Raw genomic sequence first — 7084 nt, forward strand, 5'->3', positions numbered from 1 at the left:
CCACATGGTTCCCTTGTGCTTGAAAAGGCTTTTAAAGTTGTGTGCAAAAATGATGATGAAACCTTCACAGTGCATGTTTAAGATAAAAAAGTTCCTAGTTTTACCAACCTATTCATTCTATTAAAAAGGCAGTTATTTTAGTAATGTATAGTAATACAATTTTGTAATAACAATATTTGGTAAAAAGTAATTTTAGATTTAGTCTTTGAACCTGCCAGTTTCCTGCATGTGCTCTGTCATGCGACAGATTTCACATTTCAGTGCTCGCACCAATATGATGACTGAGTGTTCAAGACTCCCTTATAGGAGCAATGATCTGTTACCTGTTAACTAAGCTTCTGAGCCAATGTCCAAAATAGCTAAACAATGTTTTTTAAAGATCCTCCAGGCATAGATGAGTGAACCTTTCTCAGACAAGTGTAGAAATCCTTAAGCCACTATATAAAAACAGTACAGTTCTGGCCAGATGAGACATTACGACGTTCTAGATCTTTGGAAAAGCATAACGGAAAGTAGGTTTCAAGGGACAAATCCTCTTGCTGGGCCAAGTGATGCAGTACCTGCTGGTGTTTGTAATACCATCTCAAACAGCAGTCCCAGCGATGTCCCTGTGAACGTTATCTCTTTGATGCCTGGCCAAGCAGCGAGCTCTTCAGACAATCAGGTGTCAGATGGGGACAAAGCTGGTGCCACACTACTGTTGTCCGGAGTCTTCTTGGGCCTGGTTGGCATGACATTCACAGCTATGGGGTGGACAAATTACAATGTCAGTCACAGCTATGAGTGGACACAGCTTCTGGGGCCCATTCTGCTGTCGGTAGGAGGGACGTTCGCGCTGATAAGCATCTGCAAGTTCCGAATGCTCTCCTGCCTGCGCTGCAAGCAGAATGATGGAGCGAGAACACCCGAAACGGACCCTCTGCCACCCCTTTCAGGACCATCGTTTGTCTTCACTAGACTCAACCAGCCCATTACCTTCCACAGGGCCACGGTGGTCCAGTACATCCCACCACCGTACACTTCTGTAGTACCGGACCAAAGTCTGGGTCCTGTTAATGGTTTGCATTCAAGTCACCAGCCATTAGCAGTCACATTGAACACACCGCCACAATATTACAGCATTTATCCAATGGAAAACACTGGTTTTAATTCTGGTGAACGCAACAACGCTACACCAGAGCAAAGGGAAAACAGGTATGATTATGAATACTGATGATAGTGTGCATTAGCTTAATTTAGATACCAGTATAACATGATCAGGAGCATGGAGTCTAGAAACAGCATTAATATCAGCCTGAGCTGATAAAAAAATTACTCCTCACTTTTTGGTTTTATGTATCAAAATGATAGATTTATTAAAGATAATATTACAAAGAAAACAACCTGAATGACTAAATAACAGAATATAATTACAGTAACTGATAATTCAGATATGTACATATCTATGTGATAATGTACACCAGTTTTGATCTTGGGTGAAGTGCATAAACTCATTGGTGTCTTAAAGTATTAACGAATCATTCAGTTGTAATAAGGTTACTCAGTAGCCTATTGTTCATGCCCATATTTGAATTTAGATTTAAAAGTTCATATGGCAGACCAGGGAGAGTTTAACACAAGCAGTTTAACTGATTATAAATGAGCACCTCCCGCCTGAGGTAGCTAACAGTGGAGGTAGACTTTGTACAAATAAAAAGGATTTAAGATTATAAACCTGTTTTGAGGTAAGATTGTATAACTTCACATGCTTTCTAAGATTCACTCGATGTGGGCGGTTAATCACTGACTGGGAGTGGGTTATTTTTATGGAGATGTCGTAGGCTAATTATATTAAACACGTAAATGTAATACCCACAATACATTTATGCACAACATTTAAAATGCCAGTGTTTTTTTTTTTTAATTGACGGTAGCCTACGACTCTTCCTTAATTGGGATGAATTGCAGGTTTGTAAACTGCTTTAATTTGAAACGGATAAATATGTGAATATTATATCAAAGTTTCAGATGCGAAAAACACATTGAGTTACAGACATAAAACAAAATGTGTTACAAAACTAACAAGTCTGACCAAAATTCTCATGTAGACTGACTCATTCATCTTAAATAACAGTCATCGTAGACCAAGTAGCCTAATTATTATTTTATTATTATTATTGTTTGCGCAAAGGGCTGACCAAAGTGGATTAATTAATTATACATTTGCTGATTTCGTTGCAGGAATCGCAGCGTCTCAGAGGCAGAAGTAGAGGGGAACGCGAGTACAGCAGACTGCGCCTCCTCTCCACCGGCATACCAGGACCTCTTTGCCTGTGACTCTTACTCCTGATCAATAAACATTTTACTTTTCAAATAAAGTTCATGTTTACGGCAAGGTATATGTTTGCTTAGTTGTGTTACGTAATTTTGTTAATAAGGCTGACACCGGGAGAATATTAAGTTTCCATATTTAATGGATGGTGTTTAATGATGTTTAAATGTTCTTACACATTACAAATAATGTGTGCTGGGGGGGGGGGGACATCATAAATGAGCTGCAGACGCAAGTAACCAGTGTTAACATTTTCCCTGTTTGTAAACCCTGTTGAACCTTTTGCGTGAGCGAGACTGTCTGTAGTGGAAGGATATTCAGTTTGACTATAAACCGAGATGTGCTGCATGCGCCTTTTTGTAGAATCTTTAACAGAAACATTGCATATCTCTCGTTTTAGGAAATATGAAGCTATATATTTATTTATTTTATATTTTTATGGGTCGATAATTTTTTTATGGATTTAAAATATTAAATCTGCTATCAGTCTATCAAAAATACCCTACAAATTATGTATGTTATTATTTTAAATCAACACAACTTTTCAGCCGTTAAAAGTAATGTTAGATCAATGTGATCCAAAAGAGAGAGAGAGGGAAAAAATCGAAATAATCCTTGCATGACTTATTTAAATGTTGCCTTATTTTACCGTTTAAATGACATTGTATTCCGCCTACAAGCTTTGTATTTCAAACTTTTATCATTTGGATATAATATTCTGTGGGGGGGGGGGGACATCATAAATGAGCTGCAGATGCAAGTAACCAGTGTTAACATTTTCCCTGTTTGTAAACCCTGTTGAACCTTTTGCGTGAGCGAGACTGTCTGTAGTGGAAGGTTATTCAGTTTGACTATAAACCGAGATGTGCTGCATGCGCCTTTTTGTAGAATCTTTAACAGAAACATTGCATATCTCTCGTTTTAGGAAATATGAAGCTATATATTTATTTATTTTATATTTTTATGGGTCGATAATTTTTTTATGGATTTAAAATATTAAATCTGCTATCAGTCTATCAAAAATACCCTACAAATTATGTATGTTATTATTTTAAATCAACACAACTTTTCAGCCGTTAAAAGTAATGTTAGATCAATGTGATCCAAAAGAGAGAGAGAGGGAAAAAATCGAAATAATCCTTGCATGACTTATTTAAATGTTGCCTTATTTTACCGTTTAAATGACATTGTATTCCGCCTACAAGCTTTGTATTTCAAACTTTTATCATTTGGATATAATATTCTCGTATTTGACTGCTAAAACTACTTTTAAGTCTACACCTAAACAGTGTCAATTAATATCAAATAAAAACAGTGCTGTTACGATACCACATTAAACATAGTGGATATCATTCTAAATGATTTAAATCACTTTAAACTGGGTGCATACATTTGTTGTGGTAATCAAATTTACTTCACCTCTTTCAGCCCTCATTTCATTTCAAATGTTTTCATCCAAAATGTTAAACAGGGGGTAATAGAAAACATATATGGAAATGCATGAAACATATGCTCTATGTATATTAAATGATCTTTTCTGTAGGTCTAAGAGAATTGCATTATAAAGTACAAAGATTTTTTAACATGATGAAAAGTTTGTTTGGATGTTTTCTCAATTGAAATTAAACAGGAAAAGCTGCTTATTATGATACAAAATGATTTTCTTTTTCAATACAAGAAAAAAAAGAAGCAATTTCAGTGTTCTTTTGTAAATCCTCTCGCTATATTTTTCTCTGGTTGGACATACACACAGTAAACTTTTGTTTGGTATATTTGTATTGTAGACCCTGCCCAGTATAGTTGTGTTTATATTTAGTAAATGACTGTAAAGTTAGTACATTATTATAAATGCTATTTTAAACATTCATACCGTATTTTACAGAGTACAAATAAACAAGGGCTCCACAACATTTTTTTTATTTTTTTTAACGAAGCAATTAAAATTAGGTGTATTATTTGGACGCTTTTGTTGAGTGTAAAAGCGACAGGAAGGCAAGTAGCCTACTTACATATACAAATATACTTTCTAAACAAGAATAACTGAGCAGTTGGAACCGGCTATTTCGCAGTGTGGAGCTTTTAACATTGGCCATCTCTGCCTAAAAGTATAACAGCATCTGCTCAGCCAACCTTCGTCCAGTGGGATTGAGGGTCTATAATAGGTCTTGTACAAGCCACGGGCAATGCCTCAATTCAAGCCTCGCGATGAAGATCGTTTTTGCTCGTCTTTTGCGAACCAGATTGCTTAAATATGGAATTTTAAATGTAAACTTTGAATGTTTAAAATGATTACGTGTAGGCCTATTCCATTAGCACAGAGTGCATATTAATAAATATATTTTTTAATGCATTTCTGTTAGGCCAATTATAGCCTATTGTTTCCTCACAATTCCGTTACATTTGTTACCAAAATACAGCGCTTCATCTGTAACTAAATAACTGCTTTGGTAAACTGTGAGATTACTTTTTATTAAAGAGAAGAAAAAAAAACAGTATGATGAACATAATTTCCGTTCCAGTTCATGTGTTTTTACTTTTGAGGTGACTTTCAACCCGGCTAATGAAAGTCTTTTAAATACAATAGAAATACTTCCTTCCGCTTTCTAATCCATAACCTCCTCGTGCTAGAATCATCTGTATCAATGTCCAACATTTTAATATTAAAATAGGCTACTGATTTTATGAGTGGAGCGCTTTAGAAAAGAACGAACGGATAAACAAATAAGCAGCACTATTTTTTCCTGTATGGTTGGAAATGTTGACAATGCCATGTCTTCCACTGTTTTCTCAGTGTAACTTACTCTCATTAAACGCACTCTGCATAAATACTACTAGATAAGATTAGCCTATCTATTTAGGTTGAGGGCATTAGTTCACTTAACCAATAGACTACCCATAATCTATAAAAAAATAACAAGTGCTTTAAATCCAATAAATCCAATCGGTGGCCGACAAAGCTCATTATTGGGAGAGCTTCGCTTTATTTATTACAGAACACGTCTAACTGAACTTGTCCAGATGAACGCATAACAATATGTCTCATGGCTGTCTGGACTTCAGATCGTTATATGACATAGCTTATACAGTAACTCACCTCATTGGTTGCAAGCTTTGTTTGTTAAAAGCTCATCAAATTGTGTGAGATTCAGTCTTTATAAACATGATGCAGTAAAAAGCATCTCTGCACCGAGAAGGCCTACCTCGACGAAGCTAATTGTTAGCATTCACACTTATCTATTAGCACTTGTTTGTTTGGCAGAGTCCCGGATATTATTAATAATATTATGCCAGGTTATGGGGTTTTTCTTTATTGTAACTGATAATTACTTCGTATATATGCCGTTAATATAATACAATTATACAATAATAATATAATTTTAAATGCATTTTACAAAATCCGCGCATTGCCAGGTGTTTTTGAGCCAGTCACTTAGCTGAAACTATAAATCCCAGTGGATCAGGTATTGGCTGCACTCCCTATCCACGCTTGACTACTTCGTGTGGAGGGGACAATCCACACTGACCATTTCATTTTTTTTCTTTTCATTTTTTCATTTTTTTTTTTTTAAATCACAAACAACATCTAAATATCAAGTAGGCTATTTAATAGTGTATAGATGTTGTAGCCTACCAGTGATGGGTTATTTATAGGGCTCTTAAAAGCATAAAATTAGTCCTACCTAGGTTTTAGCAGCTTAGGGGTGTGGTTATGGGTGGAATTTCATTTCACTCTGTATACTCTTTCTGTTTAGTTAAATTTAATTAATTGCAGTATCTTAATTCATCGTAATCATTCATTCGTTCATTCCTGTTTGTATACTGAAGTTTTTGCTTCACTGTCATCAATTAAAGCAATATCCCATATTTCGAACAAAAGTCTTAATTTGTATGTTAAATGGTCTGTTAGGAATAATAATAATAATAATAATAATAATTCTTCTTATTATTAAATAAGTAAATTTCATGCTTTTAGGAACCCTTAAAAATTGTGCACTGGTAAAATATGATATTATTATTGAGATATATTTCACTTGGGGGAAAAAATCATCAGAAATATTTTCATCAAAAAGATGGTCTCTGTAAAGTTTAAATTATGCAGTTACTTCATTTACCAGCAAGGTCTAATGTATGCCAATCTGCCAGACATTGTAAATGATGTATTTGGATAAAACTATCCTAAGTATTCCCATTAATCGCAAAGGCAGTTGTCTGGCAGTTTCAAAACCGCTGGCTTTAATCAAACAGAGCACCTTTAGGAAGAGGTGAATGAGAAGGCAGTTGATTAGACTGCTCCAAAAAGAGACACTTTTATCACAGAGTTGGTGCATCTTTAACCTGATATGTGTACATGTCATTTATCCAGACTGGAGATAGCAGAACATTTGTGAAATCCACTGCTAAATATCTGAGTCTGGGTGGAGTGTGTTTTGCTAAATGCCAGTTTACTGATGTGACAGTCTGTCACCATGACTGTGAGATGCCCGTCGTGCTGGTGGTCTGTTCGACACGTGACATGCTGCTCAGTAATGTTAAATAGCAAGGAGGGGAGAAAGGGACAAATTGATTCCATATTTTCAGCCAAACACAGTGGAGCAAACCGAAGGGAGAGAGCTTTGTTGTTTATGAAAAACATGTGAAACCAATCAAATCCAAATTATCCTCCCGCTGTTCATGTTGCTCACAGAGCCAGCTGCCCCTCTAGAGGTACTGCCACCCAGATAGAGAGAGCACCACTCACACACTCTTTATTGCTCTATACAGGTTTAAATACTC

General features: G+C 35.7%; 1 pseudogene; it reads left to right on the forward strand.

Moving 5' to 3' along the window:
- Nucleotides 1-366: 366 nt before the first annotated feature.
- On the forward strand, nucleotides 367-2329 carry LOC107596216 (transmembrane protein 174-like; annotated as a pseudogene).
- Nucleotides 2330-7084: the final 4755 nt, after the last annotated feature.

Source organism: Sinocyclocheilus grahami, unplaced genomic scaffold, assembly GCF_001515645.1.
Source record: "Sinocyclocheilus grahami isolate Dianchi unplaced genomic scaffold, SAMN03320097.WGS_v1.1 scaffold215.1, whole genome shotgun sequence".
NCBI lineage: Eukaryota > Metazoa > Chordata > Actinopteri > Cypriniformes > Cyprinidae > Sinocyclocheilus > Sinocyclocheilus grahami.